General features: G+C 43.8%; 1 protein-coding gene across 2 annotated transcripts in view; it reads right to left on the bottom strand.

The window, feature by feature from the left end:
• The window catches only part of CDH17 (cadherin 17), a 371,516-nt gene that overhangs the window by 307,573 nt on the left and 49,639 nt on the right, over nucleotides 1-14,304 (bottom strand). The gene's annotated exons all lie outside the window — the stretch shown is intronic.

Raw genomic sequence — 14,304 nt, forward strand, 5'->3', positions numbered from 1 at the left:
TGCTCAACACCATCTTTTTCACCAGCAACAGCACCATCGACAACACCTCCACACTTCATTGAACCGCAGCAAAGAGCTGGAATATCCTGCCACTGCACCTCAGGCAGTCACCGTAGCTACCCCAATTCTGGAAGGACCTGAAAACCTGGCTCTTTAACTGAAGCTCAGAGGACAATCCCCTTAGCGCCTAGAGACTCTTATAGGTGAGTAGTTGTGCTTTACAAACTCTGATGATTGACTCTACTGGAGTGTCTGACAGAGAATGATTGACTACCTACATCTGATGACTTCTGAGCACAATTGTGTAGTCTGAATGTAGTACACAAGGTGTTTGCAATGTAGTGACTGCTGATGTTTCCCAGAATGTTGTTAACGATGATTATTTGTCTGCGCAGTCTCCCTTACCTGAATCCAATTCAGGTAATGTTAGCACTTTTATGCTAAAGGATTTTAGCAACAGGAAGAATTCATTTACTTGTGTAGAGTTTATTTCCTGAAATATTGCAGGTTTGTGCACCAAGGTGGATGTGCTCTGGATTAAGTTCATTCGATAATTTAAAATTGTTCTTCCTCAAAAGACTTTGGCCACCAGAGGTTTCTTTTCGTTTGCTGTTCATGCTACTCCAACCCTGAGGAGCAGGCCCAAAGTGGGGCCTATTAATAATACTCTCACGCCACTTCATTGTAAGGTTCACACCCATAACATTTAGTCCTGGCCCACTGATATACCTCTTCAAAACAATTGTTGTCCAGAGATTTTCATTTTTGATTTGTATTTTTGTATGCTTGAAGAAGCAATTTAACTTGGGTAGACATTGCTAATCCGGGCCGATATTTTCTGGATTACATTTTTCAAAATGGCAGATGTGTTGCAATGATGATGTGATATTTCATGAACCATGAGACCTATATACTTCATTTTGGTGTCAAAACATAGGCTTTGGGGATCATGTAAACTTATAGAGACAGAAAATAACTCCTCAGAGCAACCCTTCTGCCATTTTCCAAAATGACAGCTCTATAATGTTTTTTAGCCATCATATTGGTAATTTATTTTAATATTGTTTTTGTTTCAGGTGTTCTGTTGATTCAAAATTTTAAACATGAACAAAGCAGATGGCCGCAGAGGATCTTTACCTTCTGATGGAGTGTTGCTAACTACAAAATCTGAGGACTCCTTCAACAAAGATAAATGTGTCATATGCCAAACTAATCTGAAAGAAAAGCTGACATAAACTGCGGCTGTACAGAGGTGAGTTTGAGGTGTTTCAGAAATACTTCAAGAGGAAGTTCACAAAAGACTGAAACTGATGGGTAAAGAGGATCAAATATTTTATCATTGTAACAACTACAAGTAGCATACAATGGAAAAACACCTGGAAACAAATTATCAAAAAATAGCAGAAACTAGTGAATCACAACAAGAACCTGAGTCTTCTGAGAAAGCGACGACAACCAAACCCAATGCCCATCCACTTGGAAGATCGGTGGCTACCTCTTGCCCACTTTCAACAACTGATCAGAAACCAGAGAATTTTCAATATGCTATCTGTGGTTTAGCCAGCACAAAGGCCAAAGGGATTGACGAAAGAACACAGTACAGATTATGTGAGTTTCAAAGGGCAAACATGTTTTTATCAGCAGCTAGTTTCTTCCAAGATTAAGTTTTCAGCTGAGTAGCTGATCTAAACAGCGAGGTGAATGTATTTGCAGCAGATTTGTATGCCCACCCGAACTGCATGCATGCATACATTCGAAAATATGAATGTACAGTGAGCTCCCAGCAACAACGTAACCGCCAGCCTTCACATTTGAAAAAGCAAATGAAGTTTTAAAGCCACTTTTGAGTGCTGCCTACTGTTTCACTCTCATTGAGATCAGAGAAATAATGGTCAACATTGATGAAACTGTATTGATTCCTAATAATGAAATTAAGATTTTTCTGGTGAGAAAGTCCAATGACAGAATTTGCTTTTGTCAGTCTAACAAAAACAATGAGCCACTTATGCTGCTCTCAGCTGATTTGACTTCTGAAGGTCTTGCTCCCAAAATAAGATCACAGGATAGAGTAAAGTCATCAGGAACCATTTTAAGAAACATCCTGAAAGATTTAGATTTTGGACTTAATGGCACATTTTGTGATGCCCCAGAGCTACGTAAATCATGGAAGTCAACAAGAAAGCCTGATGATGTCTTAACATTTTTACATCATTGTTTAATATCAGCAAAGCAAAACTGTTACAAACTAAAGTTCTTGAGTTCAGAACAGAAGCCAACAACATTGATGATGGCTTTAAAAATATCAGCAAAGAAGTGGAAGACAATCCCATGAACTGTGCAAATGTACTGTCTTTTTCAAATCATGTTGCATGAATTACATCAAGGCAAAAAAAAAAAACTCTGATACACATGATGACTGCCCACGCAATCTGTGACAGGTGCAAGCAAGCAAAATAACTGATGGACTAAACCCAGATCTGCGACTGGAGGTGAATGTTTGATTTGTTCTGCATTCCGTCCATCATCTGTTGTTTTTGCATTTGTCACCTTAAGTGGGAAGGGTATGCCCAGAAGTGGGTCCAGTGATTGCTATGCCACCAGTTTCAAGCTAGCCTGGCTGGTGAAGGGTGATACCCTGAAACCGGTACTAGGATGTTTGTTTCTGGTCCAGAGAGGACCTAGACTGGTAGTTCGGGCTGGACTGTTCCCATGGGGAACAGGGTCAAGGCTGATTTGCATATGGCTGGGTCCAAACTGGAATGGCATGGCAAGCAAAAAAACTGATGGATTAAATACAGATCTGTGGCTTGGGGTGAATGTTTGATTTTTTCGGCATTCCTTCCATCATCTGTTGTTTTTATAAATGTCACTGTGCCATTTTTTCAGGTCTCCCTGCATCAGAATGACCCCTTGCATACATTATGCTTGGTGCAGGCATAATGCGGCGCAAGGGTTTACAAAGTGGCGCAATGCAAGCATTGCACCACTTTGTGAATACGGCACAGGAGGAAGGCCTCCTTCACGCCACCTTAGCGTAAAAAAACGGACTCTAGGGCAGCAAAAGGTGACGCTAGGGGCTTGTAAATATGCCCCTAAATATCTTATCACATGGCAGTAACTTTCTTACAAAGGAGCAATCCATTATGGCGGATTGCTGTATTTCATTACTTTACAAGAATACACAGAATAGAGTATTGAAAAAGGGATGAGATGCCCAATACCTCAAAATGTCCCCTAAAGCTTTCACACTCAAAGAAGTTCAGGCTGCACTACATCAATGGAGTGGAAGAACACCTAAGAGCATGAAGCCAGCAGTGGCGGCCAGCAGCTTTAGAAATGAGGGGATCAGGCGGGAAGCACACACACACACACACACGCATTCTTTCACACACACACACACAAGCATGCACACACATCCATTAACAACACTCATAACATTCAAACATGCACGCACGCACGAAACATTCATTTTCAGACATCACACACACACACTCATTCTTTCACACACGTACGCACATCCATTAACACTCATAACATTCAAACATGCACGCACGCACCAAACATTCATTTTAAAAGATCACACACACTCATTCTTTCACACACACGCACGCACATCCATTAACAACACTAATAACATTCAAACATGCGGCACGCACCAAACATTCATTTTAAAACATCACACACTTACCTTCAGCCTCAGAGGTCTCAGGAGGTTTGGGACTGCTGCCTTCATCACAGAATGGGATGGGGTCAATGAGACTGCTGACCCTGCCCCACTCTGTGATGAAGTGTCACTGATTGACACTCGCCCTGGGCGCTTCAGGGCTTGAACCTGAAGTGCCCAGGTCAAAGTCAATGGGTGACGCTTTCCTCGTCACCCAGGGGTGCCCAGGTCAAAGTCAATGGGTGACGCTTTCCTCGTCACCCAGGGGAGGGCCTCGAGGAATGTTTGCTGAGCCGAGGAGGTCACAAGTGTAGGAGCTGTGACCTCCTCAGCCCAGCAAAGTTCAGCTCAGGCAGCCAGGAGTCGGCACAAATCGCGCATGTCTGCTCCTGGCGTCCTGACCTGAACATGAAGAGTATCTGTCAGGGTGACCTTTGTTCAGCCTGACAGACACTCTTAATGAGGGGCAAAAGGTAGGGGGGCGTGGCCCCTCCGCCCTAAAGGACGGGCCGCGCCTGGAAGCCAGGCACTCCCAGTTGTTCTATGTTTACAAATAAATAAAACTATGTAAATTAACATTTTTTAAGTGTTCCATGTGTTCATATAATGTTTAGCTCAAAATGTGTTCCTCAAATAGCTGACTTTCCATAGTTGTTGCCAATTAAACAAAACGAAACCTGCTGCTGTTCCGTGTGTTGCTCTGTGTATTCGTGTCTGCCCTCTGTGCCTCTGTATCTTTAGCACTAATAGGTCAAAATGATCCATACATAAGCGCAGAAAGTACATTAAGGGCCCCGGGTCCTAAAAAACTTTAAAAATGAAGAATCTGGACTAGTCCTACTTAAGGTGGAGGCAGTATTTTAGGTTTTCACTGAAAGTCAAAATAGACTCAATCTATCCCAATGTACAATACGGCTTAACCGTGAAAGAACACGTGGAGAGGCAAATAGGGCTTAGTATTCTTGAGAGGCCTGTCAGGGCCTAGAATCACTAATTCCAACGAGGGTCGTTTACCATGTAGGAAACTGAGAGTCACATAAAACTTATTAGCATCCAGATACTGATCAAATCTAAATGCCAGTGTAAGAATGATAAACCAAACAGTACATGGAATTCAGACTAATGAATGGGGCCAAATATTGCTATACAGTATATTTGAAAGGGTGACCTCATGGATCACCACATGAGAGATGGTCACAAGTAGGTGACAATGCAAAGTTGTATATCTTGAGTAGGGTTGTTGAGTGCATTGCCTGCTGTCGAAAACCTGATACAGGAGTGAGGCAACTCATAATCCACACAATATAGACAATGGAGGCTTGTTATTTGTCAGTGGTTAGAATTTAAATCCAGAAAAACAGTAGTCAATTTTCTATCAGGTAGTCAAGTAAGAAACCAAACAAAACTCTATACAAGAACTAGGGCCCTCATTACGAGGCTTGCGGTCATGAGACCTCCAGCCTCTCCGTGTGATCCTACCACTGCAAAGCCAACAGTAAGGACTGCCACAACTCCGACTGGCCCGCCAGTGCGGTCGCACTGCTGCGGCCGGCGCTGAGCACCTCGAATCCGGTGGCAAGCCCGGTATTATGAGGCTGCAAACTGCCAGGCTTTCCATAGCGGTCACCCCCCCACAAAAACCCTGGCGGTCACGCACCAGGCGACAGGAATCTTCATTCCTGTCGCCGGCACACACATACACACATGTCTGCACACATGCACGCATCCCCCCACCAGTCCACACACCCACACACACACCCACTCACTCCCATTCATCAACACAGACACCCCCATTCACATGCACATACATGCACTCATTCAGCACCCCCCTCCACAAACATGCACACACGCAGCCAAACACACAGACCCCCTCCCACCTCCCTTTGGATGCCCACTTACCTCCTCAGTCGAGGGGGACGTCTGGGAGGGGATGGGTCCTGGTGGTCTTCCCTCGCCGCTACCACCATGTCAGCAGGACTCCGCAAGCCGTATTATGGATTGTAATACGGCAGGCGGGGTCCTGCTGGTGTGGCGGTCCCAGCGAGGGACCCGCCTCTGCAGCGCCGTCCGCCAGCACAAATGCTGGCTGCTTTCTGCCTTAATGATGCCGGAAAGCATCCAGCACTTGTAATATGGCGGTCTGCTGACCGCCAGCACTGGCGGTCGTCTGGCGGGTTGGGCTTTGGCGGTCAGGGAAATTGACAGTCAAAGTCCAAATGAGGGCCCCAGTTTTTAACCACAAACAATTCTAATTTGTGGTAAGAATATTTTCAGTCAAATATCATTGGAATTATCTTGAGGGATGGTTGAAAGGGCAAATGAAAGGCAGGATTACAGACTGATGTCAATAAAGAAGGACAAATTAATAGCACCAGATGCAACTGCCAAAGAATAAAAATTAAGCCAAATGTACTTTTAAGACGGGAACAATGTAGAACCAAACCTGAAATGTGTTCTGTTAGAAGTTCTAACTTCATGGTGGTGAATATGTTGACGAGACCTGCATAAATGGGATGGAATCGAATGACACTGCATAAGAGGCAATAGTAAACATGCACTGGCAAAGCCAAAAGGTTTTGCCTTTTTTTTCTTTCTATCTAACTGGATTCCAAAATATTAGAAAAATGTTATAATAATGTTTGTTTTAAATTTAATAAACCATTAATAGTTGTTTATGTTGTGATGTATGTTGAATTAATAAACAACTATTAAGGGTTTTTCAAATTAAAAAAAACCATTATCATAACATTTTTCAAATATTTTGTAATCTAGTTAGATAGAAAGAAGAAACAATGGTGAAACCTATTGGTATGATGGCATGCGGCGAAAAAGAAAGAAGACGGCAGTGAAGAAAGAAGACAAAAACCGCAGAAGACAGCATGCAGTGAAGAAGAAAGAAGACAGCAATAAAGAAACAAGACAGAAGATAGCCTGCGGTGAAGAAGAAAGAAGAAATCAATGAAGAAAGAAGACAGATAAACAGCATGTGGTAAAGAAGAAAGAAGACTGCATGCAGTGAAGAAGAAAGAAGACAGCGAAGAAAGAAGACAGAAGATGGCATGCGGTGAAGACGAAAGAAGAAAGCGAAGAAAGAAGACGGCATGCACTGAGGAAGAAAGAAGATGGCAGCAAAGAAAGATGACAAGAGAAGACAGCATGAGGAGAAGAAGAAAGAGATGGCAGTGAAGAAAAAAGACGGCATGCTGTGAAGCAGAAAAAAGACAGCAGTGATGAAAACAACACAAATGCTGAGTTTGTGAATATTGATTCTCAGAATGAGTATTTCCTATCTAGATGTGTAAATCCTTGCTTTTCTACTCAAAGATGTCTCCTGCGGGAATAGTAAACTTTGAATCATGCCCCAGGTTAGAGCACCTGGCATTGAATCTTCCACGCAGTATCAACAGATACTTTCCATTTTTGACGTCCCAGGAAGGAGATAATTGCCTCCTCAGGTGCTTCCCCTACTGGCTGCACATTAGCACTTGAGGCACTGGCCGTGTTCCCCCATCTGTGGTTCAGCTCTGCAGGGCTATCAGTGATCATGTGTGGCCATGGCGGATTGCACACCATTGTACTCCTAATTGATTGGTGCTCTGACATGAGCTGGAGAAACACATTTGTCTCTCCTGTTTAACTTCTTCAGATATGGCCAAAAACATATTTAACATATTTCAGTATATGTATTTCCTTTTGTCTGTCTCCCTTTTGCTCTCATTTCCCAGCTACCTCAAAGTAGTGTTCAAAAGTCTCTTTCTTATCCTGGTTCTCCAGCGTTGACTTGTTTTTGGCTACCTTCCGGGCTCAGGTACACTCTAACTCTGCCACCTTCATTTGTCTCCCTTCTGCTCTCAACCCTCCTTAGAGTCTTTCAGGGTCTACTCACAGGCTTTCCCTTCTGGTGTTCATTCCTCACTAATCCTTCTAAACTTCTTCCTTCAGGAGTATCCCGGCAAGTCTGGCTGTCACTCGTAAATGCGATCACCGAGTTGTGCGAACTAGAAGTCTGACCAAAGGAGCCATCAGTACACATTACAGAGACACATGAATGGTCTCAAAAAGCTGCTTGCAGTGACCTCTGCTCAAGAACCATGTGGTTATTTATCCCAAGCACAAGCTGAATAAATGAAAATTATATATCAGAAATACAGAGCCCGCGCCCCAAAACCTTTAGCTGAGCTTTAACGAATGAATAAATAAATCATTTGGAGTTTTAATTCACTCAGGAATAAGGGACACCTTGTTGCTACGAAAAAGAGAGCAGCATAGGTACAAAGCAGATGTTAGAAATGGGGTCTTTGGTTGCCAGTCAAATTATCCCTTGTCCAAGCAAGGACCCTCACTCTAGTCAGGGTAAAGGAGAATCACCCTCAGCTAACCCCCACCCACCCCCTTCGTAGCTTGGCATGAGCAGTGGGCTTAACTTCAGAGCGTTAGGTGTAAAGTATTTGTAATAACATACACAGTAACTTAATCAAAACACTACAAAATGACACAACACAGGGTTAGAAAAATAGAAAATATTTATCTAAACAAAACAAGACCAAAACGACAAAAATCCACAACACACAAGTGAAGTTATTACTTAAAAACTAAAAAGAGTCTTCAAGTAGTTTTAAATACAACTCTAACGCTGTTAGTGTGAAAATGTACCTGGGTGCATCAAAAATGACCCCGCACGGGTGAGTGTGCATCAAAAAGGGTTTGCGATGCGTTGATTTCACTCACGAGCGAGACCTTGCGTCGTTACTCCTTCAGTCGAGTCGGCGTGCCTCATTTCCTCTCTACACAGGAGAGCGATGCGTTGATTCAAACTGCACTCTCTGGTCCGGGCAGGACTTACGTCATTTTTGAACGCCCAGCGATGTTTGCTTCGGAAATCCTGCCGCACGATGATCCGAAAACCATGCAGCGCAGGTTGCGATCTCTCCTGCTTCCGTCAGCGATGTTGCACATTGTTTCTCCAGCCAAGGGAGTCGATCTTCCGGTTGTGTTGCAGGCGAGTGCAGATTTTCAGCTGCGAAGCCAGCGGCACATCAACATTTCAACCGCAGATCAGAGTTGCATCGATCTTTTCCCAGGCAAGGCCACAGACACACAGCAGGGGGTTGGAGACTGCATTGTGTGAGGGCAGGCACAACCCTTTCAGGTGTGAGTGACGATTCCTCCTCTCCCTCCTAGCACAGATTCGGAAATGCAGACTACACCCCAGCTCCCTTTGTGTCACTGTCTAATGAGAGGTGCAACCAGCCTAACTGTCAAACTGACCCAGACAGGGAATCCACAAACAGGTAGAGTCATAGGAATGGTTTAAGCAAGAAAATTCTCACTTTCTAAAAGTGGCACTTACAAACACACAATCTTAAAATCAACTTTACTAAAAGATGTATTTTTAAATTGTAAGATCAGAGGCCCTAAACTCCAAATGTCTATCCGCTCCCAAAGGGAATCTACACTTTAATCATATTTAAAGGTAGCCCCCATGTTAACCTATGAGAGGGACAGGCCTTGCAACAGTGAAAAACGAATTTAGCAGTATTTCACTGTCAGGACATATAAAACACATTACTATATGTCCTACCTTAACCGTTCACTGCACCCTGCCCTTGGGACTACCTAGGGCCTACCTTAAGGGTGCCTTACATGTAAGAAAAGGGAAGGTTTGGGCCTGGCAAGTGGGTACACTTGCCTAGTCGAATTTACAGTTTAAAACTGCACAACCAGACACTGCAGTGGCAGGTCTGAGCCATGTTAACAGAGCTACTAATGTGGGTGGCACAACTAGTGCTGCAGGCCCACTAGTAGCATTTGATTTACAGGCCCTGGGCACCTCTAGTGCACTGTACTAGGGACTTCCTAGTAAATCAAATATGCCAATCAGTATTGAAAGAGAGTGCTTGCCTGCTGCGAGCGAACTGAGTGTCTGTCTGACTCTCAGTTCGAGGCCCAACTCCACCTGCAGGTTCCCGCCTGCACCTCATCCCTGGTGACCATCTGCATGTAAGTATCTTGCTGTTTGTCTTTACTCCTGCTTTTACTTCTGCTTTTTACATCTGATTATTTTTCTGTCATTTTTATTTCATTTTGCTTTTCTTTCTTTCTTGTCTCTTTCTGTCTCCCTGTGTTTTCCTGCACCACTGCTGCCCCTGCAGCCCCGCCTCCTCTCTCCATGTGAGTTACTTTCTCGCCCTCCCGCCTCCCAGCTGACCGGACCCCCCCACCTCCCTCCCCTTCTTAATAGTGGCCGCACCAATGGCGTGCTAAAGGCAAGCCCATCTGCATCCTTCCATGCCTGGACTACGCCCAGCGCCACAATCCCAGGCCCTCCGACCTTCTATCGCCACAACGCAAAGACCCTCCACACGCTGAACACAGGACGATCCGCCGCTGGCCGTCTCTCATCACCTAGGGACACCGAAGGACCATTCTCCTGCCTCCACTGCCATTGCACTCTCACCCTGCACGAAACACCGGACCCTCTCACCGCTGAACCATCGAACACCAACCTGGAGCGTCTCAGCTGCATCCTCCTCAATGTTCACTCCCTCCACAAACATGCCGTAGAACTCTGGGACCTATTGGACTCCACCTGCACGGACATCGCCTTCCTCACTGAAACTTGGACAAACCCAGCATCTGCACCGGACATCGCCATCGCCATCACCATCTCCAGTGGCTACAAACTGCTCCGCAAAGACCAGCCTTCTCACACAGGCGGCGCCTGGCCATCATACACAAATACTCCCTCTGCTTGACAACCAACACAGAAGAATGCTCCCTTCCTCATGGAACACCTCCACCTCCAGATACACGTCACGCCCAAGTCATCCTTCCATGGCACCCTCATCTACAGGCCACCTGGCCCTCGTCCAGACTTCAGCGACTCCATCGCCGACATAATTTCTCCTCACACTCTTGCCTCCTCGACCTACTTCCTCCTTGCGACTTAAACTACCACATTGACAGCAGCTACAACACCAATACACCTTCCATGCTTGACAACCTCACCACAATAGGACTAAAGCAACTGGTCACCTTACCAACACTCATCGCAGGACACATGCTCAACACCATCTTTTTCACCAGCAACAGCACCATCGACAACACCTCCACACTTCATTGAACCGCAGCAAAGAGCTGGAATATCCTGCCACTGCACCTCAGGCAGTCACCGTAGCTACCCCAATTCTGGAAGGACCTGAAAACCTGGCTCTTTAACTGAAGCTCAGAGGACAATCCCCTTAGCGCCTAGAGACTCTTATAGGTGAGTAGTTGTGCTTTACAAACTCTGATGATTGACTCTACTGGAGTGTCTGACAGAGAATGATTGACTACCTACATCTGATGACTTCTGAGCACAATTGTGTAGTCTGAATGTAGTACACAAGGTGTTTGCAATGTAGTGACTGCTGATGTTTCCCAGAATGTTGTTAACGATGATTATTTGTCTGCGCAGTCTCCCTTACCTGAATCCAATTCAGGTAATGTTAGCACTTTTATGCTAAAGGATTTTAGCAACAGGAAGAATTCATTTACTTGTGTAGAGTTTATTTCCTGAAATATTGCAGGTTTGTGCACCAAGGTGGATGTGCTCTGGATTAAGTTCATTCGATAATTTAAAATTGTTCTTCCTCAAAAGACTTTGGCCACCAGAGGTTTCTTTTCGTTTGCTGTTCATGCTACTCCAACCCTGAGGAGCAGGCCCAAAGTGGGGCCTATTAATAATACTCTCACGCCACTTCATTGTAAGGTTCACACCCATAACATTTAGTCCTGGCCCACTGATATACCTCTTCAAAACAATTGTTGTCCAGAGATTTTCATTTTTGATTTGTATTTTTGTATGCTTGAAGAAGCAATTTAACTTGGGTAGACATTGCTAATCCGGGCCGATATTTTCTGGATTACATTTTTCAAAATGGCAGATGTGTTGCAATGATGATGTGATATTTCATGAACCATGAGACCTATATACTTCATTTTGGTGTCAAAACATAGGCTTTGGGGATCATGTAAACTTATAGAGACAGAAAATAACTCCTCAGAGCAACCCTTCTGCCATTTTCCAAAATGACAGCTCTATAATGTTTTTTAGCCATCATATTGGTAATTTATTTTAATATTGTTTTTGTTTCAGGTGTTCTGTTGATTCAAAATTTTAAACATGAACAAAGCAGATGGCCGCAGAGGATCTTTACCTTCTGATGGAGTGTTGCTAACTACAAAATCTGAGGACTCCTTCAACAAAGATAAATGTGTCATATGCCAAACTAATCTGAAAGAAAAGCTGACATAAACTGCGGCTGTACAGAGGTGAGTTTGAGGTGTTTCAGAAATACTTCAAGAGGAAGTTCACAAAAGACTGAAACTGATGGGTAAAGAGGATCAAATATTTTATCATTGTAACAACTACAAGTAGCATACAATGGAAAAACACCTGGAAACAAATTATCAAAAAATAGCAGAAACTAGTGAATCACAACAAGAACCTGAGTCTTCTGAGAAAGCGACGACAACCAAACCCAATGCCCATCCACTTGGAAGATCGGTGGCTACCTCTTGCCCACTTTCAACAACTGATCAGAAACCAGAGAATTTTCAATATGCTATCTGTGGTTTAGCCAGCACAAAGGCCAAAGGGATTGACGAAAGAACACAGTACAGATTATGTGAGTTTCAAAGGGCAAACATGTTTTTATCAGCAGCTAGTTTCTTCCAAGATGAAGTTTTCAGCTGAGTAGCTGATCTAAACAGCGAGGTGAATGTATTTGCAGCAGATTTGTATGCCCACCCGAACTGCATGCATGCATACATTCGAAAATATGAATGTACAGTGAGCTCCCAGCAACAACGTAACCGCCAGCCTTCACATTTGAAAAAGCAAATGAAGTTTTAAAGCCACTTTTGAGTGCTGCCTACTGTTTCACTCTCATTGAGATCAGAGAAATAATGGTCAACATTGATGAAACTGTATTGATTCCTAATAATGAAATTAAGATTTTTCTGGTGAGAAAGTCCAATGACAGAATTTGCTTTTGTCAGTCTAACAAAAACAATGAGCCACTTATGCTGCTCTCAGCTGATTTGACTTCTGAAGGTCTTGCTCCCAAAATAAGATCACAGGATAGAGTAAAGTCATCAGGAACCATTTTAAGAAACATCCTGAAAGATTTAGATTTTGGACTTAATGGCACATTTTGTGATGCCCCAGAGCTACGTAAATCATGGAAGTCAACAAGAAAGCCTGATGATGTCTTAACATTTTTACATCATTGTTTAATATCAGCAAAGCAAAACTGTTACAAACTAAAGTTCTTGAGTTCAGAACAGAAGCCAACAACATTGATGATGGCTTTAAAAATATCAGCAAAGAAGTGGAAGACAATCCCATGAACTGTGCAAATGTACTGTCTTTTTCAAATCATGTTGCATGAATTACATCAAGGCAAAAAAAAAAAACTCTGATACACATGATGACTGCCCACGCAATCTGTGACAGGTGCAAGCAAGCAAAATAACTGATGGACTAAACCCAGATCTGCGACTGGAGGTGAATGTTTGATTTGTTCTGCATTCCGTCCATCATCTGTTGTTTTTGCATTTGTCACCTTAAGTGGGAAGGGTATGCCCAGAAGTGGGTCCAGTGATTGCTATGCCACCAGTTTCAAGCTAGCCTGGCTGGTGAAGGGTGATACCCTGAAACCGGTACTAGGATGTTTGTTTCTGGTCCAGAGAGGACCTAGACTGGTAGTTCGGGCTGGACTGTTCCCATGGGGAACAGGGTCAAGGCTGATTTGCATATGGCTGGGTCCAAACTGGAATGGCATGGCAAGCAAAAAAACTGATGGATTAAATACAGATCTGTGGCTTGGGGTGAATGTTTGATTTTTTCGGCATTCCTTCCATCATCTGTTGTTTTTATAAATGTCACTGTGCCATTTTTTCAGGTCTCCCTGCATCAGAATGACCCCTTGCATACATTATGCTTGGTGCAGGCATAATGCGGCGCAAGGGTTTACAAAGTGGCGCAATGCAAGCATTGCACCACTTTGTGAATACGGCACAGGAGGAAGGCCTCCTTCACGCCACCTTAGCGTAAAAAAACGGACTCTAGGGCAGCAAAAGGTGACGCTAGGGGCTTGTAAATATGCCCCTAAATATCTTATCACATGGCAGTAACTTTCTTACAAAGGAGCAATCCATTATGGCGGATTGCTGTATTTCATTACTTTACAAGAATACACAGAATAGAGTATTGAAAAAGGGATGAGATGCCCAATACCTCAAAATGTCCCCTAAAGCTTTCACACTCAAAGAAGTTCAGGCTGCACTACATCAATGGAGTGGAAGAACACCTAAGAGCATGAAGCCAGCAGTGGCGGCCAGCAGCTTTAGAAATGAGGGGATCAGGCGGGAAGCACACACACACACACACACGCATTCTTTCACACACACACACACAAGCATGCACACACATCCATTAACAACACTCATAACATTCAAACATGCACGCACGCACGAAACATTCATTTTCAGACATCACACACACACACACACACACTCATTCTTTCACACACGTACGCACATCCATTAACACTCATAACATTCAAACATGCACGCACGCACCAAACATTCATTTT

This window comes from Pleurodeles waltl, chromosome 2_2 (assembly GCF_031143425.1).
Source record: "Pleurodeles waltl isolate 20211129_DDA chromosome 2_2, aPleWal1.hap1.20221129, whole genome shotgun sequence".
In the NCBI taxonomy this organism is placed as follows: domain Eukaryota; kingdom Metazoa; phylum Chordata; class Amphibia; order Caudata; family Salamandridae; genus Pleurodeles; species Pleurodeles waltl.